Source organism: Myxocyprinus asiaticus, chromosome 37, assembly GCF_019703515.2.
Source record: "Myxocyprinus asiaticus isolate MX2 ecotype Aquarium Trade chromosome 37, UBuf_Myxa_2, whole genome shotgun sequence".
NCBI classification, from domain to species: Eukaryota; Metazoa; Chordata; class Actinopteri; order Cypriniformes; family Catostomidae; genus Myxocyprinus; species Myxocyprinus asiaticus.
In genome coordinates this window covers 25,760,688-25,784,870 of record NC_059380.1, presented here as the reverse complement: position 1 = coordinate 25,784,870, position 24,183 = coordinate 25,760,688, and the positions used below count along the sequence as shown (strand labels likewise).

At 37.1% G+C, this 24,183-nt stretch overlaps 1 long non-coding RNA gene across 1 annotated transcript; it reads right to left on the bottom strand.

Moving 5' to 3' along the window:
• Positions 1–17,217: 17,217 nt before the first annotated feature.
• LOC127428183 (uncharacterized) lies at positions 17,218–17,870 on the bottom strand. The gene is made up of 3 exons (XR_007895040.1): positions 17,855–17,870; positions 17,362–17,411; positions 17,218–17,284 (listed from the first exon to the last, which is right to left on the bottom strand). It is a non-coding gene; the product is annotated as an uncharacterized LOC127428183 (long non-coding RNA).
• Between the last annotated feature and the right edge of the window lie 6,313 nt (positions 17,871–24,183).

Sequence of the window (24,183 nt, the reverse complement as noted above, 5' to 3'; positions counted from 1 at the left end):
CTCACCCTCATGCCATCCCAGATGTGTATGACTTTCTTTTGCAGAACATGAATGAAGATGTTTAGAAGAACTGTTGGTCCATTCAATGTAAGTAAATGAGAAGCGGTGAGAAACAGATCAATAATTAAGTCATTTTTTACTATAAATCTCCACTTTCACTTTCATAAGCACTCTTCTCTCTTAAGAGTTCTTCTTCTGTTTTTGGTGATTTACATCAGCATATCGCCCCCTACTGGGCAGGGAGGAGAATTTATAGTAAAAAACTTAAGTATTGATCTGTTTCTCACCCACACCTATCATATTGCTTCTGAAGACATAGATTAAACCACTGGAGTTGTATGGATTTCTTTTATGCTGCATTTATGAGATTTTTGTACCTTCTAAGTTCTGATCACCATTCACTTGCATTGAAAGGACCAGCAGAACTGAGAAATTCTTCTAAAAAGCTTAATTTGTGTTCAGCGGAAGACAGAAAGTCATACACATCTGGGATGGCATGAGGGTGAGTAAATGATGAGAGAAATTTCATTTTTGGGTGAACTAAGTTTATTTTAAAGACTATCTAGGCACATAATAACACTATAGAACTGTAAATGTTTATAACTCTTTCAAGATGTACAGGCTCACACTTTAAATGGTCAGTGCTTTGTATTTTAGATCATTAAAATAGCAACAGATCCAGTGAAACAATTAAAGTTGAGTGATTGTTTTTAAATTTTTACATACCATTCAAAAACGTGCCATTTTACAATAATAAGAGTGAAATAAAAGACTAAAAATAACACATTTGTACTTTTCTTTTAACTGGAATGTAAATGTTCAGGATAAAGGCAAAATGGTTACTGTCTCTTTAAGAGGGTTTTATCGCATTATACAACATTGAAGGCACTCTGCAGTTTGTTTCGTTGAGTTTAATCTTTTGAGAGCTGTAAAGTCCCATTATTTTCGTACCGTGTCGTGCTGTTGCATCTGTATTCATTTACTTTAAGTATTCTGTTATTTTGTGACAAAAAATAATTTTGCTATTATCATTTTGCACTGCTAGGGAAGAGGATTTCAGAGATTAATTGAGACTGTGAGACTGCAGTCAGTATTAAACGTGTGATGATCTTGTACCTGAAGCACGTTCATCCATTCAGCTATTAGTAGCCTATCTGTTCTCGATGGATCTTCCGTCATCCTTCCCGCGCTGTCAAGTGAAGCGGCGCCACATCAGTTTCGTCTCTCACAGGATACTCTCTCATTTGTTTTAGTGTGAGATGATAAAATACAGACTGCATCCACAATAATACGGAACGCAATTCTAATCCTTTAAATACCGGATGTTACGGACTGTTGGCAATTGTTATGCGACATATGATTAAAGTTTGTCAATCAACATGCGGACCTAACCTGCCCAATTTTTGACCGGCCCAGCGGGAATTCTCCCGATCTTCCCGATTGCCACTCCGGCCCTGTCAGTAGCCATATAAATCTGGTTTTCGTTTTGAATGAAGAGTGTAGTGTCATCGGCTAATTGGGTCATTTTTATCTCTCTATCAACGATAGTGATACCTTTCATTGGACATGAGTTTTAATATGAGAAGAAAGAAGCTGACTCACTAATAGAAAGAGGTATGGAGAGACAGGACACCCCTGCCTAATTCCTCTAGTAATATCGAATCTAGGGGAAGTGCCATTTAGTAACTTAACAGAACAGTTGCCATGTTTATAGAGGGTTTTAATTGCTGCAGAAAAAAAAAAAAATTCCAAAATCAAATTTCTTAAGCGTGTCAAAGATGAACTGATGCTCTACTGAGTCGAATGTTTTATACAAATCCAAAAATAATATAAACCCATTATCACTAATCAATTCTGAATAGTCCAGGACATCCAAAACTAATCTTATCTTATTTGTTATATGCCGATTTTTCATAAATCCCGATTGTGATTCATCAATTACAGAATCCAAAACCGTTTTCAATCTTCTAGCTAAAATTAGTGCCAGTAATTTATAATCATTGTTTAATAAACAGATAGGGCACCAATTATCAATATACAGCTTGTCTTTTTTTTTTTTTTTTTTTTTTGGTTTGGGAAGCAATGTAATTAAACCTTGTGTTAGAGTGGGTGGAAGAAACTGCCTCTCAATGCTTTCAACAAATACCTCTACAAGAAAAGGAGCCAATTCTTTGGAAAATAACTTGTCAAACCATCAGTACCTGGTGATTTGGTATTTTTCAGATGGTAAATTTTTTTTTATTTTTTTTGCTATTTTGGTGCTATTATGCACAGCAGAGTGAAGGACAACCGCGTATATGTGCGTTTCATGGTGTAACTCATCAGATGTCCAGGGGAAGGCGGCTTGCTGCTGCTCACAAATGGCATTTTTTGAGGAGACAGCTGATTGCAAGGAATTCATTTGCATCTTTGTTTACACTGCACGCTTAGGTGAAGTTATCGTCATTGTCATCTCCTATTATACCCTATATTTATTAGTCGAAACTAATGATGTCGTCATCGGCTAAAACGCATGCGCAGGTTACTTTACTTCCTGAACGAGAGCGCACCCGAGTCCGAGTTGCTTTCACATTCACGCGAACAGTTCCATTGCAACCGAACTCAGACCACCTCCTACAGGTAGTCTCGGGTTTGGTACCGCAGTGCGCTCCCCAGTCCGCATGACAGCTTTCACATTACCAATTTTTCATACGAACCGTGCTGTGTTTCGAACTAAACTGCCAGTGTGAAAGCACCCTTAAACCTTTACCAGATCTACCATAGGCTCCAAGGTTGTTCATCAATGGTATATGCTTCCATTGAAGCAACAGTCTGTGTTATTTCAACTTCATTGTTTAAAAATCATGTTTAATAGTGGAATTTTTGTTGAACAACTGTACATTGCCCATTCTCCAGCAGAGAAAGCTTCACCAGTCAGAGAACCACGACCAACAAAGCCTGCGAAATCATCCCAAAAGCGACCGCCCACTCCATGACACACTCTAAATGATGCAAACGAGTCGGTCTCCCTGCACTCTCAAACTGCTAATATATTTGTGTATATTGGAATATTTCGCAATAATCAAATTGTTTTTATATTTATAATGAACAACCTAAAATCAATAGTGTAACAATTTTCATAAAAGGAGAAAACAGGAACCGGGTGATCAGCCCACGTATCTTGTTTATTTTTAATGCCAAAAAAAACAAAAAAAAAACAGCATGCCAGCGGCAACTTAAATCGGGACGGACGGGTTGTCAAATTCTTTAATAAGCCAATCAGAGGGGGCCTGGGTAGCTCAGCGAGTATTAATGCTGACTACCACCCCTGGAGTAGAATCCAGGGTGTGCTGAGTGACTCCAGCCAGGTCTCCTAAGCAACCAAATTGGCCCGGTTGCTAGGGAGGGTAGAGTCACATGGGGTAGCCTCCTTGTGGTCACTATAATGTGGTTCTCGCTCTCGGTGGGGTGCATGGTGAGTTGTGCATGGATGCCGTGGAGAATAGCGTGAAGCCTCCACACACGCTACATCTCTGCAGTAACGCGCTCAACAAGTCATGTGATAAGATGCGCGGATTGACGGTCTCAGATGCGGAGGCAACTGAGATTCGTCCTCCGCCACCAAGATTGAGGTGAGTCACTAGGCCACCACGAGGACTTAGAGCGCATTGGGAATTGGGCATTCCAAATTGGGGAGAAAATAAAAATAAAATAAAAAAAGCCAATCAGAAGACTTTGATGCACTTTCTGCCTGTCAATATTTTCGCACGTTCTCATAGCAGGAAGCTGAGAGTATAGGATTTGAAGTGGATCATTCAGGTTTAATGCCATATTTAGATTCATAACAGTTGTGTCAGTTGAGTTGACGCACTGCTGCTCTCCTTCTCTCTCCAATTACGATGGTAAGGGTCAGAAAGACGTGTCTAAATCTGTGGTTAAAGGAATATTCCGGGTTCAATACAAGTTAAAGGGTTAGTTCACCCCAAAATGAAAATTCAGTCCTTGTTTACTCAACCCTGTGTTGTTATAACCCCCTTAGACTTTCTTTCTTTTTCTTAACACAATGGGAGAAATTGTGAAAAAAAAAAATTGTGCTCATTGATGTCATACAATGGCAGTTTATGGTGACCACCTCTTCAAGCTTCAAACGCACACAACAGTATAAATCAGAAGTCTTAACAAATTATTCCATGAGACTCACGATTGTTATGAAAGCATACGATGAGGTTTGGTGAGAAACAAACCGAAAACTAATGTATTATTTATTGAAACTGTTGACCGATTGTTGCTCTCCTCTGCGCGTTCATGAGACTGCACGAGACCAGTATCTGTCGTGAGCTGGGGTGTTCAAGTGAAAACTAATTTTGTTTATTTAAAACAGTTCTGCCACAGCGATATTAAGAACAGAACACAACACAGCTGAACACAAACCAGAGAACATCTAATCAGTTTGTAGTCGGAGAATAGATGCATTTCTATGCCCAACCTTAATTAGTTCTCAATCAAACTGAGAGATAGACAGAGGAGGCTGAAGGTAGTCACAGTCACACTGTGTCCTAACCTGACAGCAAACGACACGCAATAAAAGGAATATTTTCTGTTAATCAGAGTTTTTGTCCTAACCAGCCATGACGAGCGACCAGCACATTCTGTCGATCATTTGGTTTCTGTTTTCAGCATTGCGCCGGGTAATCCCGTACACTATAAACTAGCACCAGTCCAAAAACTTTCTTATAACAGTATATTGATGCCAGCTCACTAGCCGGTTAAAAACTATTTGATTTTGGCCAAGAATGTTAAACCTACCAAATGTTTTCACTGAGGTATCGCTCTCTTCAGTTGGAGATCTGTCACAAATGCTCACCGGTTCAGAATGGAGAAGAGGTGACAGACATTCTCGCCTTCTTTATCTCTCTGTTTGATTGAGTGCTCTGTTTCAAACAAAAGAGGCTGGGCATAGTAATACATTTATTCACTGACTACAAACTCATCAGACATATTTAGTAAGTTCGGTTCTATGGTTTGTGTGCAGCTGTGTTGTGTCTGTTATATCTATCGCTGTGGTGGACCTGTTTTTAGGTAAAAAAAAAAAAAAACAAAAAAAAAAGATTTGTTGCTTGATCGCCCCATGTCACGAGTCTCATGAACACGCTGAGGAGAGCAACAGTCGGTTTCACTAAATAATACATTAGATTTTGGTTTGAGTCATACCAAACCTGATCGCATGCTTTCAGAACAATCATTGGTCTCATGGAATAATTTATTAGACTGCTGAATTATACTTTTGCATGATTTTAAAGCTTGAAGAAGTAGTCACTATGAAGCTGCCATTGTATGACATCACTGAGCACAAATTTTTTTTCTTCACAATTTCTGCCAATGTGTTAAGAAAAAAGAAAGTCATGTGGGGTTATAACAACACAGGGGTGACTAAACAATGACTGTATTTCCTTTTTTGGGTGAACTAAGCCTGCTCAATCGACAGCATTTATGGCATAAAGTTGATTACTACAAAATAATAATTTAGACATCCCAAAAATAGAGATTACAGTGAGGCACAGTAACATGATTTTATTGTGATAAAATCACTCACTAACCTAGTCTGTGTAAAATTATCGCCAATTTTACAACTTCGTTGCCATAATGTAAAGTCAACAAATCATAAAGTCCTTAAATGACTGTAAAAATTACGATTTAAACAACTCAAATAATATGTTTTAACAGAACAATTAATGTAAGTACTTTAATAAAATATGAAGCTTCACATTTCTGCCTTTAAACCCTCAAAAATTGGCCACATTCACTTCCATTGTGAGTGCTTCATTCTGACCTCGATTTTGCTTTATTTAAAGGAGTCAAAATTATTTTTGTGGTAATCAGCATTATGCCACAAATGCTGTTAGCTGACCTTATCTTGAACCGAACCCAGGATATTCCTTTAAGCCACATTCGAAGATTAATTTAATTATAATTAATGATGATTGGTTTTCCAAGTGGCATCAGCAGAATTCTCAGAATTTACTTCTTTTCTAAGCCAGAGACTTTTGTGACTTAACAACTGGTGTGATGGTGATTTTCTGTGGGTGTCTAAATTCAAAATATTGGAGAGAATTGTCTCCCCTGCCCCCTCCTCCCCAGACTCAAAGCTCACGCGGGTTGCCAGGTTGAAGACACGCAACAGGAACGAGCAAACTGACAATGGCAAGCCTTACACTGTAAGTTGATATGCTAATGTATATGATTGCAATGTTTTATATTATAAACCAGCTCATATGGATTTTTTATAACTCTGTCAATGTTAGCTAGATGTATTGTTGGCTTCTATGGCTGCAGCACGCTGTTTGCTTGCTAACTTGTTTCAAATCTGGCAACCAGGGGTGTCGAAATACTCAATACTACTAGAAAATGGGCAGTGGGCAGGAATCACACAGGCCAAAACATAAACATAAATTCCGGCCAGGAATGGACGTTTCAAAGTAGAATATACTGGCTGTAGCATTGTTTTTGGAGAAGCCAGTATTTTAACTTGGCATGTTTCCTAAATCTTTGATAACATATTATGATAATTGTATGTTTTAGTACAGTAAATATTACATACCTTTAAGTAATGATTTATCTATATACTGTATATATATATATATATATATATATATATATACACACACACACACACAGGTGCATCTCAATAAATTAGAATGTCGTGGAAAAGTTCATTTATTTCAGTAATTCAACTCAAATTGTGAAACTCGTGTATTAAATAAATTCAGTGCACACAGACTGAAGTAGTTTAAGTCTTTGGTTCTTTTAATTGTGATGATTTTGGCTCACAATTAACAAAAACCCACCAATTCACTATCTCAAAAAATTAGAATACATCATAAGACCAATAAAAAAAAAAACATTTTTAGTGAATTGTTGGCCTTCTGGAAAGTATGTTCATTTACTGTATATGTACTCAATACTTGGTAGGGGCTCCTTTTGCTTTAATTACTGCCTCAATTTGGCGTGGCATGGAGGTGATCAGTTTGTGGCACTGCTGAGGTGGTATGGAAGCCCAGGTTTCTTTGACAGTGGCCTTCAGCTCATCTGCATTTTTTGGTCTCTTGTTTCTCATTTTCCTCTTGCCAATACCAGGTCTGGTGAATTTGTTGGCCAGTTAAGCACACCAACACTATGGTCATTTAACCAACTTTTGGTGCTTTTGGCAGTGTGGGCAGGTGCCAAATCCTGCTGGAAAATGAAATCAGCATCTTTCAGCAGAAGGAAGCATGAAGTGCTCCAAAATTTCTTGGTAAACGGGTGCAGTGACTTTGGTTTTCAAAAAACACAATGGACCAACACCAGCAGATGACATTGCACCCCAGATCATCACAGACTGTGGAAACTTAGCCCAAGTTGCTTGAAGTCCAGTGTTATGAGCTTCTCCACCCTTCCTCCAGACTCTAGGACCTTGGTTTCCAAATGAAATACAAAACTTGCTCTCATCTGAAAAGAGGACTTTGGACCACTGGGCAACAGTCCAGTTCTTCTTCTCCTTAGCCCAGGTAAGACACCTCTGACGTTGTCTGTGGTTCAGGAGTGGCTTAACAAGAGGAATACGACAACTGTAGCCAAATTCCTTGACACGTCTGTGTGTGGTGGCTCTTGATGCCTTGACCCCAGCCTCAGTCCATTCCTTGTGAAGTTCACCCAAATTCTTGAATCGATTTTGCTTGACAATCCTCAGAAGGCTGCGGTTCTCTCGGTTGGTTGTGCATCTTTTTCTTCCACTTTTTCCTTCCACTCAACTTTCTGTTAACATGCTTGGATACAGCACTCTGTGAACAGCCAGCTTATTTGGCAATGAATGTTTGTGGCTTACCCTCCTTGTGAAGGGTGTCAGTGATTGTCTTCTGGACAACTGTCAGATCAGCAGTCTTCCCCATGATTGTGTAGCCTAGTGAACCAAACTGAGAGACCATTTTGAAGGCTCAGGAAACTTTGCAGGTGTTTTGAGTTGATTAGCTGATTGGCATGTCACCATATTCTAATTTTTTGAGATAGTGAATTGGTGGGTTTTTGTTAATTGTGAGCCAAAATCATCACAATTAAAAGAACCAAAGACTTAAACTACTTCAGTCTGTGTGCATTGAATTTATTTAATACATGAGTTTCACAATCTGAGTTGAATTACTGAAATAAATGAACTTTTCCACGCCATTCTAATTTATTGAGATGCACCTGTATATATATATATATATATATATATATATATATATATATATATATATATATATACACACATATATATATATATATATACACACATATGTACACATACAGACATTTATATACACACATATATATACACATATATATATACATATACACTTGTACATACACATATATATATACATATTCATTTGAAACCTAACAACTTTATGTGCCATGTTTAGCTTAAAAAATACTGTATATTCATGCTATACATATTTTTATTTTTTTTTATTTCATTTATAAACATGATTCAGGAGTCCAAGTTCTTTTGTGGGCCACTGTATTTGCTTGATTACTTCAGTTTCCCCAAAGAGATCAATAAAGTTCAATCTCATCTGGGATCTCTCAGAAGACACAATATGTGGAAAATGTAATTCCTTCTAGTTCTTGGAGTCAATGAAAAAATGGAATAGACCAGCACAGACCCCTTCAAAGAAAATGGATACAATTGTTATTGCTTGCTTTTTTGCTGGATGACTTGTTTGGCACAATGTACCTAGTTTTTCTGTCATAATGAGTGATGGCATGCATTTTTAACTTGCATAATGTGTAGTTCAACCCATGGACAGCAGTATGAATATCACAATCCCAATTGTGGTAAAAGACTGAACTCATCCATCACACCTTCATATCAATCCAACCTTCTTTAAAATAAAAATCACATCATCTGCCCCAATTTTTTCACAGTGCTAGTGTTGGGTTCGAGTCCACATTAGTCGAGTCCGAGTCTTTAAACAATCGAGTCCGAATGAATCTGTTCATGAATATGAATTAAAATTGTAACCGTAAACTCAAATAAGAAAAACTATTTGTCAATATAAATGCAACAAAAACACCTGTTGCAATTCATATTCACGTTTTATTATTAGTATCCTGCTGAGCAAACTTGAAAATGGTTTCAGAATGAAAGCAAATGCTTTAGGTGTATGAAGACAAAACTGTATTTCAACCATTCTTGTTGCGTTGACATTTCAAATATTTGATTTTTCCCCTTAACTCATAGACTAAAGAATGTGAAAGCTGCGTTAGTTATGAGTTATTTCTAATTTTAATTTAGTTTTTATTTCTACTTCCAATTTGTACAATTTTGTTTAGTTTTATCTTATATTATGCATGAAAGACATGTAATTAAATACATTTAATGTGTTTAATTCATTTAATAAATGGTAATATGAAAACATTTAATAATGCCCATAAAATTAAATGGAAAATAAAAACAGAAGATACCATTAGAAATGCATTTTTATTCTACCCTTCACACTTTTCAGTCCTGCTGTGTCCAGGTGTAGCCTACTTCCCTAAGTCAAGATAAAAATTATGACAAACTCTCCTTGAGCTGACGTGTTGTTCTTTTCACATATTTAGTATGGATAATAGGTGAATGGAGACTTCTCCCCTCACTTGTGTTCATTGTATTTTTTGTCATTGAAACGCAAGTGTCAGCTTTACAGGTAAGAGGTTGCGCAACAAATATGTAACATCTCTTTTGCGCACAGAGAGAGAACTTTGAAAAGAGTGCACGCTGCTGCTCTCAGCCAGAATAATCACACGTAAGGACATACAGGCATGAAAACTCATGTGCAGTATCAAATACACAGAATGTATGATAGTGCTAACTGTAGAGTCTTCATTATGAAGACAAATCCAAATCCTGGGCAATTCTGAAATACCGGCCGGATGCTTTTTTCAGGTCTGAAAAAGAGGACATGTCTGGGATAAAAGAGGACATATGGTCATCCTATGTTACGTTATTTGTTTGTAAAAAAATCCAGAGTCCAAAAGGATCGAGTCGGAGTAAAAATGCTTCAGAGTCCATGACAAGTCCATTAAAATTGGAATCGTGACTCGGACTCGAGTCCGAACTAGAGTACCCCAACTCTACACAGTGCATCCCATAGAAGTTTTAAATCTTAGCTTAAAGATTTGTGATTACATTGTGTAGAAAAACAATCCTTGATCAACACAGAATCTTATTCAATAATGGAGTTAGCAGATTCTGGACCATATTTCAGTCAACACAAGGTTTTCCATACAGGATGAATTAGTGCTCTCTGGAATCATTGAAATCAGCCCTAGGGAGGCAATGCCACACTTGTGAATCAGGTTTACATTATTTGATGAGTGGGCAGCAGCTTCCATTAGATTTAAGAAATAAAGTAGGGTTTGTGTTCTGATTACTGCAGTAAAAGTCTCAAACTATAATGCTGCAATAAACCAATCAATCACAATCAAGTGGGTGCAATTTCAGTAAAACAATTACACAACATTCAAGCACAAACCACTGGATAAACCTGGACTTTTCTGAAGGCCACAATGGTGACGCATTTCAAATGAGTCTCCTGTGATCACTTGTGACCGGATTTTGAGGGGTGAGGTCATGCAACACTCAAATGAGAAAGTTAAAATAAGAGAGAGACAGACAATCCTTTATCAAAGCATGGCTTTATTTTGATGGTATAAAGTCCTTTTTCAGAACATCTGTACACCAACTCTCCTGGGTTTTTGACAGTCTATTTGGGAGCCTCTTTCTTAGCAATGGTCTTCATCCCCTTCTTGTTGTGTTTCTTGGCAAAACGCATGTTCCTCAGAAACTTTTGGTCCACCTGTTAACAACAAAATGCATGCATTTACTTCATGCAAGATGATTAAATTGAGATTTGACATGGGCACATCTAAGCAATCACGTTATGCATTCTTATTAAATACATTTGTGCAAAGGGCAAGTTAATAAACCTGGAACCTTCACTGTACTGATAAAAAAAGGCTTCCACAAGGTTTTGACATTGGATTTATTATTTTGAAATTCTGTAAGAAACACAATGATAATTTCTTTGTCATTTAAGACCACGAGTGGACATGATAATGGTGAAAGCTGCACTTATATGATGCACACATTCGATGTCCAACATTGAAGAGAAGGGCTTATTTTAGTCCACAATGAGTTACAGCAAGTTAAAGCCTAAAGCAAAGCTAGAAGGAACACAAATTTTTTCTGCATAAAAGGACTCCACAGTACATAGCTTGCAAGCAAAACCAGTGCATATGGGAGTTTCAACTTTATTTATTTAAACCAAGCTCCAGAAATGGGGCTTTTGGAATTAGAGACGTCAAAAGGACCAAATACATCTGCATATGACTGCCTCTTCAGCGAGACATCAACGCCTATTTTTTTTGCCTTGGCTTCGCCCACTGGTGCTCTCAGTCAGACACAGGTGAAGAGGAGAGAGGGTCTGTCATGGGAGATTCATCCAAAGGAGACTTACACAGGACACCTACATGTGCTTAACTGGATTTAAAAAAATTCTACACTAGATGAACGGCTTTGACCGTTATACAACTTGCGCTGCATTTAAAAGATGCAATATCAAGTTAGAACTCAATAGGACACCTCCATTCAGTTTCATTCAGCTGTGCTGTGTCTTGCTGTTTCGAAGGCATCCTGGACCTATTCTACACCCAACTGTGCCATTTTTATTTGTTAGTCATTTGTAAGCATGCACTAGGGCTGGGCGATTAATCAAATTTTATTTTCAATTACGATTTTTGCTTCCAGCGATTATGAAAACAAGATAGAGATAAAACGATTATTGTGACTTTTTTCGCAATGAAACACCCAGGTGTTATCTTTAAAGCATCCCTTTTTTAAAGTTCAAATAATAAGGAAGTGGGTTATGAAAACTCAGTGGCATTTCTCTGTGCGGTCAGCGCCGCATCTATGAGTTGCGTGAAGTGACCGGGGAGAGATTGAATCTTCTCCTGGCTGATGCAAACTCTGGCATGGTACGCTCGTCACTTGCGTGTATTTGCTGCAGCTGGATTATAATGTGATGGCTCGCAATGTAGTGAATCATAATGTGTCACGTTCACTGTGTGTATCTTATGAAGAAAACCGACGATGCGCAGCTCTATTATGAGAAAGTTTGTTTTTTGTGAGTTAAAGATGGATCGAAGTGAACAAAAGGTGAGTGTGTAGTCTTAGCCCACTATACACTGGAACAAAATACGTTTTTGAATAGTTTTTGGCTTGTTTTCCAAAATAATATCTAAAACTCCTTTAAAACAACATACATTTACTTTTGGAGCTATACTGCAGAAGACTTTTTTTTTTTTTTTTTTAAATCAGAGGACACTGAATACAATATTTAATCAGGGCTCGACATTAACGCTTGTTGATTTTTGAAGAGTGAAAGAATTTTACTTGCCCGATCGGACAAACAGACTGTTTAAAACGGCAATAACGGAAAAATAACCGGCTATATTTGTGATAGCCTAGGCCCGTGTCACTTATTAGAAAGTTCATATTCTTATTCTGCTGTTAAAAGTAATCCACAGCACATAATTTTATAATTCACTAGTGATCTACTAACAGCTGCGCCCTGTTCGACTGGCAGGCGGCGTATGTGTGTGTGCGCTGAACATGCACTCGTTCTGAAAATGCTCACACTAATGCGCACCTGAACGGTCAAATACATTTCGAAATTCTGCCAAAATGCCCAGCTTGGTGAGTAATGTGTAAACACAATGAGTTATGTCTAAAGTGAATGTTAACAGCAGAGAAAGAAAAAGCGGATTTGTATTAAAATGTCAGACTTGTAAGTATAAATGAAAGACAATAGACCTACTGCTGTCTACTGTTTCATAATTTAACAACCATAACAAGAAAACCACTCACTGCTCTTGACTGAGTAACTTTAATACTTTTTAAAGCTACTAAGGTTCTATAATCATCCAGTTAAGACTAGTAGTTTTGTTGCATTTCATTCTGAAATGTTTACTTGAATACTTTATAGCCTACTGCTGTTAACTTTTAAACTGTTAAAAAAAAAATAAATAAAAATCCTATTCATTGCCATTTTTTATTTTATTACTGATCGTTTACTAGTCTTAAGAACTTGAAACCATTCTTCCATAATTAACATACTAGCTTTATTATTTGTTGTGGTTTTGAAGCTGGTATTGAGAATCATCAAATTTCACTACCGACTATTGACATTATGGTATTGTGATAATGATCTTGCTGCAATAACATGATAAAGTAGATTTCATTCCATAGAAGTGTGAGCACCCCTGTTGTTAATGATGGCGATGGAGGCTTTTCTTTATTGGACTACCATACGTAACAATATAATTATTATAAGACAATAGCCTCCTCATCTATACACTGCAGTTTAAATTTCAAAGTTCAAGGAAATCCAATTTTTTTTTATTTTTTTTTTTAAACAGTTCAATAAATGCATGATGTTTCAAAAGTCAATGGGCAATTGTGTTGAATAATCTTGATCTTAATATTGACCAAAATAATTGTGATTATGATTTTTTGCTATAATCAAGCTGCTTTAGCATGCACTATATGGACGTCTTTGATCGGTTTGATGCGTTTCCGGCGCGGTGCATTTTAAGAGCAGTACAATCTCAACTTTTAAAAACACATCTCATTCCGTGTGTAAACAAACACAGAAGATGCGAGATGTGAACACAGCGTCTCTGCTTTAGCCTGTTGAAGCACCCAAAATCACCATGGATTTTATTACGTTTGCGTATTCAGAACATTTCAGCGTAGACTGTCTGTGATTTCGGCTCATACCAGCGAGGATTGCTTGTGAACCAGTCACAATCTGATTCCAGCTTTGCAAATTAACTGCTATATAAAGATATAGCTGTTAAACACTACTAGACCTGTTAACAAGCAGTTTAGTTGACAAATGTTGCAAATGTCATGACTGTTTGATAGTTGCTATGCTTGAGTGAATACTGATACATTCAGATGAAATGTGGCTATACATTGTGTGTTAACCCTGAAATGTTGTTTTATAATGTGAAGCTTGTTCATTTTCTTCCAGCAGTTTCAAATATGGCTGTATTTGAGGGGCTGCACGAAGTTAGTCCAATCACAATAGTGAGTGTTTCCACTTAAGTCTTAAAGGGACAGACTGCTTAAAACGGGGCACGTCAGACAGATGGCCAAAGACAGGGTCGAAACACATTATTCTAATAATAGTTTTGGTGCAAAAAAAATAATAAAATAAACTGGCTCTCAGGAATGATCATACATTTGTTTTGTTTTTTTAATTGAAGCAAAAAAGTTATCCAACACCTTTATCACCCATGTGAAAAACTAACTGCCCCCTTTAACTTAATAGCTGGTTGTGCCACCTTTAGCAGAAACAACTGCAACCAAACGCTTCTGATAACTGGAAATCAGTCTTTCACAATGCTTTGGTGGAATGTTGGCCCACTCTCTTTGCAGAATTGCTTTAGTTCAGCCACAATGGAGGGTTTTCAAGCATGAACTGCCCGTTTAAGGTCCTGCCACAGCATCTCAATCGGGTTCGAGTTAGGACTTTGACAAGGCCACTCCAAAACTTGAATTTTGCTTTTTTTGAGCCATTCAGAACTTTCTAAAGAGCTCAGAAGAAGCTATTCTGGGCTTACTCCTATGCTTTGGATCACTGTCTTGCTGCATAATCCAGTTGCACATGAGCTTCAACACACGGACTGAGAACTGGACGTTCTCCTTTAGGATTTTCTAGCAGAGAGCATAATTCATGTTTCCCTCAATTATTGCAAGCCGCCCTGGCCCTGAAGCAGCAAAGTATCCCCACACCATCACACTACCACCATACCATAGGTATCATGTTCTTTTTGTGGAATTCTGTGTTTGATTTACGCCAGATGTAATGATACCCGTCTTCCAAACAGTTCCACTTTCGAGTCCACAGAACATTCTCCCAAAAGGTTTGAGGACCATCAAGGTGTGTTTTGGCAAAATTCAGACAAGCCTTAATGTTCTTCTGGGTTAGCGGTGGTTTTCACCTCGCCATTCTTCCATGGATGGCATTTTTGTCCAGTGTCTTTTTGATAGTGGAGTCATGAACAGTGACCTTTGATGCAAGAAAGGCCTGCAGTTCCTTTGATGTTGTCCTTGGATTTTTTGTGACTTCCTGGTTGAGTCGTCGCTGTGCTCTTGGAGGAATTTTGGAAGGTCGGCCACTTCTGGGAAGGTTCACTACTGTACTAAGTTTTCCCCATTTGGAAATAATGGCTCTCACTGTGGTTCTTTGAGTGAGTCCCAGACCATAACTTTTTTGCTTCAATAAACAGCATTATCACATAAAAACTGTATTGTGTGTTTACTCGGATTGCGAGTTTTGTCACATTTTGTTAGAATTTTTGAAAAACTTAATATGATATACACAAAAACATAAGAAATCAGGACAAGCACTTTTCCACATTTCTGTATATGTATATATCTATCTATATATTATGTCATGACCCCTTTAATAATCACCAATAACCCAGCAAACACAGAACATTCCCCAATGTTAGCATTTGGTCCCCCCCATTCTCTTTAAGTTCTATTTTTTGCAACCATATACTTAAGTTCCTAGAACATGGCAGGAAGGTTTTTGTGTGACAACCTGATAAGAACCTATACAGAATGTTCTCTAATGGTTGTTTCTATTTTTTATTCACATTTTTCAGTATCATAATTTATTTTTGTTTGAGAGGTTAATATACAGCAATTTCTGACATTAGTGCAGTAAAACGTTAAATGTAGAAGATCACAGTATATGGGATTTGAATGCATAATTATGAGATGTGAAAAGCAAACAGAAGGCACGTATATTATATCTATCTTGCTGCGTCTAATGCATGCACAAGCATTTGATCCACACATGCTTTATTTCAACATAAATCTGCACGCACGCTCAATTTAAAAATTAATGGTCATTCCAGTGGACCGAGTCACTGACTGACATTCGATTATCATTTTCCTCAAATTATTATTTCTAGATGCAAGATTAAATATATACATTACTGATTTAATAAAGATTTGACTCATAAATTGAAAGGAAAAAGTATGTGTAACCATGAAGTTTTGACTACAACAGTGTTTATTGACTATAAATAAGGCAGAGGTGTCTCTGCTAAACTCTACACTTCAATGGTAACAACCAATCTTAACTTAGTTAAGGTTAATCGAATGTTTAACCAATTTTTAATATCTGTCAATACAATTCTTATTTTACATAAGACCTTAACTTCAAATCTGTGTTGAAGTCATTGGTTATTAAGAATAGTTTACTTCAATATCAGCATGTTAACGTCCAGTGCCGAGGTAGCAAAGGGACCGCAAAAATCAAGGCTCAGTTTTCAGTATGGTACAATGTTGCATAAAAATTCATGTTCTAGAAAATCTTACACATTAATTTAAGAACTACACCTTGCATATTTTAAGCAGCATAAAATGAATCCACATGACACCGGTCGATCAATTAATGTCTTCTGAAGCAAATCTTGAAACTTTAAGCTTTCAAACAGCATATGATTTATGAGGATTGGTTCAGTATTTAAGAAAACATTCTTGAGTCAATTTTCAAAGTAAATTAAAAAAAATTAAAATACCCAAAAACCCACTCAAAATGCACAACTCAAGTCCTTTGACATGATTAAAGTTAGAGTTGTTACATTTTTCACACACAAAAAAAAAAAACTCTTAATTTGCCACTTTTGACCATGAACAACTGTAATGTGATTCAATAATTAACAAGGCATAAGGGTTAATTTAACCTGTTTAGAGTGTTTCTCTGCCTTAATTTGGAATAGCTGGAATAGGCTTCAGCAACCACGTGACTCTACATAAACGCATATGTAAAAAAGTAGATGGATATTAACTCATTAATTTATCCATCACTCCATTTTATGTGTGATGTGTTTACCTTTTTTTAATGATTTAACAATGGATCACAACAAGAGATGGATTGTAGATTGGCTGATTGAAGTACAGCAGGGTAGCAGAAATGATATCAGGATAAAGAGGTTACGAGAAAGCTCTCCAAACCTCTAGGTAACATTCCATTTCCATTAAAAAAAATAAAAAATAAAAACCCGGAATGTCCGTTGTGGGAACCAGAAATGAATGTTCCCAGAACCAAAAATTGTTAGCTGTGAACACTCAAGTGTAATCAGTAATATTAATGACTTACCCCCTTGAGGGACTCGTAACGTTGAGATCTTGGCTTCTTGATGCCATTTCTGTGCCACTTACGGGCTGCACATACAAACATGATAGTCAGTTATGACAGCATATGACCAAAATCACAAAAAGATTAAAACAGACAGACTTACACTGGTTGTGTGTGGTGTGGTTCTTTGACTTTGCCATATCTGATCACTTTCTGCACACAAAAGAAAAAAAAGCAATAATTAGAAGATGGTAAGAAACAGAGGCAATCACTATTAGCACAATATCAATAAGCAAAAATGATCATTGACACTGCAATTACTCATCACAGCCCTAAAAAACATAACTGTCTCCTACAGATCAGAGTGCAACTAATAAACAGTAGGCACTACCCACCAACTTCACATTACTGAACATTTAAATATTAGGCAGGTTTATATGCATAGGTAAAGATTAAGCACTTTAATACACGTATGTAAATATTAATCACATTTCAATAATTCACATCTGCGCGCGCTATGCTACCAGCTACAATAGAAGCTCTTGATTTACGTATTTATAGGAAAATATCTCCACTCTCGAACGCAATATCCTATATAATGTGCTTGTTAAGTGTTACTACACACGTTACTGAAAGGATGTTTTCATAATATTTACCGTATTCTGAAGATTGTTTAAGATTTGATTGCAATATGGAGATGAATTCAATACCTGCCACACTTGAAACACGACAACCGGAAGAGAGAGAGAGAAAGAGCAAAGCATTGTGGGAATTAAGAGTCACCGCCACCGGATGTGAAGCATTTCGCAAAAAGACACATTCACAATATGTAAATAAATCGAGAAGTGTAGAAACACTATTTGTATTTATTTCACGATGAATTGTGATGAATCATACCAACAGCGCGCGCTATTTCTCTTTCTGAACTCACAGTCTAAAATTCATGTCGCTCAGTTTGACTGTTTTTGTCTATTTTGTTAACTGAACATTGGGACAGTTGATATGGACAATTCCCTAATGTCAATAATAGGAACCGTAACGTACCAGAGATTCTGACAATACTGAATAAATAAATAACTACAAATAAAATTACAAAGATTCTGAAAGCTTCTTGCAATGTTTGAAGGAAATTTCATTTGAATGTATCATGACTTTATAGTAGTAACAATAACTGGTAGTAACCATGGTATTTTTGCAGAAACTATGATTACTATGGTAAACTGTACATAATGGAACTGACGGTTTTAAATGGTGTTTCCCATACCTGATGTATAGTATCTGCGCTGACGCAGTATTGCGAAGTATCCAGCAGGTGTCAGTGTAAACACATATATTTTCATTTAATACAGTATAGCAGGGGTGTCAAACTCAGTTCCTGGAGGGCCGCATCCCTGCAGAGTTTAGTTCCAGCCCTACTCCAAAATGCCTCCTTGTAATCTTCAAGCACTCCTGAAGACCTTGATTAGTTGCTTCAGGTGTGTTTAATTAGGGTTGGAGCTAAACTCTGCTGGACTGTGGCCCTCCAGGAACCGAGTTTGACACCCCTGCAGTATAGTATATGAGGAAGTCTCCAGGTGTAGTACCTAAAGCTGCATGATACCCTGTATCCACGTCCCAATATCAAAATTAATAATGACTTACATATTATTACTGTAGATGATCAGCAAAAATAGTCATGCCACACTCCCTTTCTTCCCCCACAATAAAATCATTTCAGCTAAAAACTACATTTCAAGTCCATTCATTTATTTGTTTAGTAAATATTCATGTAATAAGAATGATAACATAGTTGGGCCTGTGTGATGGAGTCTTGATGTTGGGGTTTGTTTTGAAATGAATATTTAAAACAAGTACAATGATCAGTGGAAACATGAAAATTCTTCACACTGTAACTCCCCCCAATGTTTTAGCCAAACCTACGCCCTTAATTATATGAAATATATATATATAAAAATAAAAATAAAACATATATACATGTATGCATTTGTTTTTGTATCTACTGTATATCTTCCAATTCCAAGGTAATTAAGGTTATTTCTATCTGTCCATATATAGTGTGTAAATGTCAGTCTTATGGTACGCCATTTAGCCTTGACTGAGAGATCCTTTCTGAGGCATTTATTTAGTCAATCATGCCAGCTCAGTGTTTTTTGTACAGTGATATGACACTACCTGTAATAACTCATCTTCTGCATCATCATCATCATCTCTCTCTCTCTCTCTCTCTCTCTCTCTCTCTCTCTCTCTCTCTCTCTCTCTGTCTCTCTCTCTCTGTTTCTGTTTTCCTCTCAAAGCTTAGCCATGAACTCTAGTGAAGCTGAAACAATCACGCTTGCACACACTCCTATTTATATCATTTTCCAACAGATCAGCTCTGGCTTGCCTTGCATTCTAATGATATGTAGGCACTTCAATGGTCTAAATTTAGACCATCGAGCAACCCTGCTCGACAGAGCGACAAAACTCCCTCTTTCTCAAAATCTCTGAGTGTCATGTCATATTGAAACAGGCTGATCAAAAGTGCTTTCAAATCCTTCCTTGGGGCCTCAGAGTAATGAATGTAAAGATGGATCCACTGTGGTGTCACTCATATAGTAGGAGCAGAAATAGCTATAGTTCAAAATGTAGAGCACCTCTACTTAACTTTTTATCTCTACTGATGTAAAAAAAAAAAAAAAAAAAGAAAAAAAAAGCGACGACATCATATTAATTCAATACAAAAAAAGAAGAAAAATGTTAAAAATAACTATATCCTACATGTTAATGTACAGATAAGTTTTAAAATCTGAGCCCACTTCTGAAAGCACATCTTTTTGTATTTTTAACCTGTAATAAATTTTTTTATTATTATTATTATTATTACAGACTACTGTATATTATCAGCATAGCAATTTGAGTGAAAAGTTTTAAAATGTACAGTACATGTATATCAGAATTTGTTTGTATCTGGTATGTCCTTTTGCTTCAAGGACATCGCGCTGACATGGACCAAACCTGATGATCCATGTTATCCCAGCATGATTTCAGATTGTTCCAAAAAGTATCTTGTGTGCTTCAATGGAAGCAAGATAATCTGATCTTCTATACAAAGGAGTTAACATAGTCACAAATTTACATACAGAAATAGTGCAAAATCATACATTATATGTTTCAAATTTAGTTTAAGTTATTTTACATGTTTATTTGAATAAAATCAAGATGGCCAATAATGATAAAGCAATGCAACTAGAAAAAACACCTCCTTTACATAATGGATCCCTGGAGGAAAAAAGCAGGGCATCACATGGTTTATATGCTACTACTATACAGCAGAAATCCCAGAGATCCACCCCACCCCCCACACACACAACCCTGCTTTTATCTACACAATGCTGCAAATATCTCATAATCCTCTGCAGTAATTTCGCTCTATCCAGAAAATGGATACTTCAATAGAATAATATTATCATTTCACACTTATCTGGGATCTATCCACTGATCGCTGTTGTGTTTTGCTAAATATGAACATAGATATAGACATAGTTCTAGATAGTTCCAAGGGCATTGTTAGGTTGTTGCTAGAGAGTTATGAGTGGTTGCTAGGGCAATGCTAGGAAAGCAATAGAGTGGTTGTTAGATAAAAACAGTGTATAAATATATATTTTATATATACACAGTAGTATAATTATATATTGTTTACTAATATTTTATTCATAATATATTAGATGTTCATATAGTCACTCTGATATTTTAAATGAATTTAAGTATGCACTTAAGCACGCAATTAAAGCAGGATTTTATATATATATATATATATATATATATATATTATATACTGTTTATACTGTATATAGGAATGCATTTCACCCATAATATCACAACAATGCTGTTTTAATGAATATGTGTCATTACCTTTCACTTGCTAGCACACGTGTGTATTTTTCTTTATAATGGCAATAATTTATATAAATAAATACTTTAGTCCAAGGCTTGCCAAGGACATGTGAGTCTTGAAATGATGTTGACCACTGGTTGGTAACAATGACAATCTGTAAATTAGTTATAAAAACTTTACTATGTTTGAACTTATCAGACTAGTAATCATTGTGTCTAATGTTAACAAATGTTGCCTAACCTTTGTAATGTCATTTATTTCAAAACATCAATGTTTCCAATAAGTCAAAACAATAGCATAAGATGTTATTTGCTCAGATGACATGTTTTCAGATATCCGTCTTTTCCTTTCTTTCATTATTTATTTGGCCATTTGCTCTGATAAGATGTCCTGTATCCAGTGTAGAACATCCCACAAACCACATGGCAACGCAATGAGAACAACTCAGAATACCTTAGCAACCAGCCAGCACACCCTACCAAATGCATAGCAACATGCTGACAACCATTCTGAACACTGCACCAAACACATACCAACACACCAACAACCAAGATTTGCACAGGCAAGCACCACTCACATTCTCTGCAAAAAATGAACAAATCTAGTTATCTATGTTTCAGTGCACCCACATAACAAAGTGGATGGACATTAAACACACATCTTTATTTTATTATTATTATTTTTTTTAAAAAGCCACAATGCAGCAGTGCTTGAGTCTACACATCTGGCTTATGTTAAAGAGATGAAATGGGGAGTTGGATCATATTACAGAGTGTCTCTAGAGGGGGTTTGAGCCATGGTTTGGTAAAGCATGCGTTCTGAGACAGACGCAGCGATTAGAGAGGGACATTTGGATGTCATTAAAGCGAAGGACTGTTCTGTAATCAGTGCTTTCAGCTTCCTCTTTCTTCTTTAATCAAAGCCTTGTTAAAGTTACACCTCCACACAGCCTCAGCAGCATGCCTGAATTTAGCTCACGCCTGGAGCGGTCACATGAAGGAATCTCTGCCACAAACACACACTTCCTAAAGTCAACTCGTGCATAAACACACATGCGCCCTCTGCCACTATTCAGGTGGGGGGAAAAGGGAGCAGATCAGTTTTCTTGGCTTGCTGTTTACATTTATCCCCCTCCCAAGTCCTTGACATTCTCCTTCATCCATGTTGGAATCTCTGCCAACCCACATATAGCACGCCAGATGTGTTTTGTGTGCCAGGCACTGAGTTTTCAATGGCACTCTGTCCTGCATGCTGATAGACTCACAATCCACTGCTCTGAATTCAGCACCCTGTGTCCCACTCAAGCCCACCCACATTCATGTCTCTGATTTGCTGGCTACTCACGCTCCATTGACAGGGAGTGGTACAGGGCCAGTCAGAATGCAGGAAAAAAGCAGGGAGGGGGCAGTGGCGGGGATGTTTTCACGAGTTGATGCACTATGATTGGTCGAGAGGTAGAATGAATGAAGACAATTGATTTGAATGAGTGCCAGCTATCTCTGTGCATCAGGGACAGGCACGACTAGTGCTAGTGGGGACCGGCATGAGTGGGGATGTATGGGTCACCACCCCCAAACCCCCAAAGGAGACATTCAAGTCAGTACAATCTGTACATGGGAAGAGAAATTAAGTTATGTAAGGTGCGGTTGATGACTCATGCTCTTTGTCACACATTTACACGCTTGCACGTACACACACAGGCGTTGTATTTTTAACCAAGCTTTATTGAGCAATTCATGTCCCACTCCCAGTTACAGCTTGAAGCTGCTGACCTGCTTTTCCATCAATGAGAACATGATAATTTAGTCCTAACAACCTCTGGCACATCCAGAAACCTGAATTAAGCTGAAAAAAGACTACTTATGACTACGGATCGATACTTTTCAATCTGAGCCAAGTTTGATGTCTTTTTGTGTGCTCATGCAACTGAAACATAAAGAGCTATATTGAACTCATTCTCGGTAATTTCACTTTTTGTTGCTGGTATGGTGACTTCATTGATTTGGGTTGCAGTTCATTCATCAATCTCACAAACAAATCAGTTGAGATGATGAAAAACTGTATAAATTGTTCTGTTTAATAAATAATACTTCCACTAATTGAATTTGATAAACATGATTTGTGCCACCCCTCACCTGTCAATCAACCACAGTGCTAAAACAAGAGTTTAAAATTTGCCGGTTACAAGCGGCTTTAAAAGTAAATAACCATCTGATCTGAAAAGAAAAAAAAAGAAAAAAAAGTGGATAGTTACACAAGCATGAGAACTTCATGGATCTTCTTCATTATGTCTGAAATCAACATGCAGAGACTTATGAGCACCACAAACATCTGTAATGCAAGTGTATTCATTTATGTTTATTCACTAGTACAACAGAAAAAGAGTATTTGCCATCATTCATTGTGTATTTGTTTAACTTTGGCTTCTTCCGTATTTTGTTTCCCACTTGAATGCATGACATGTTGTTGTAATGAATGCCCAACTCAGAGGAACAAGCTTCCCAGGTCCACTTAAGGCAGCATAAGTCACTAGTTAAATAATCTCTGGGTTTTCGTGCTTCATGTACACATTATGAGTCAGGTCACTAGCTGTTTAAGCCGATCTGCAAACAGGACAAGGCACATATAGAAATTTAGTTCATTTGCATTAAACCATTTGTCCAGTGGCCAAGACACACCTAGCGAGCATACACTCACTGCACATGGCTCTTCACAGCAGCAGCAGTACACAAGTTTGGCCATAGATCCGCTTGGTTTGGGGATTGTTTTGGGTTTATGTTTTGTGCAGCTTCCTTGCTTTGTTGGAGGATTGTTTGTATGTCTATTTTTGCAGCAGCATAAACATGCTCAATGCAGTATGTCTTGTGTATGGTCTCATTGTGCAACAGCAGCAGCATGTCCATGTTTAACTCAGTATGACTGTGTATTTTCAAGCAGTAGCAAGTCTCAGTGCTTGCCCTGCAGCAGCAGCAGTAGCGTAGCAGATCAAGTCTGCCAAAGATTAATATACTATCAAGATACTTTAATTGAAAAGTCCTACTATGGGGTATAATACAACAAAATAAAATAAACAAAATGAATTAAGCCACAATTAAACAACTGAAATTGTCT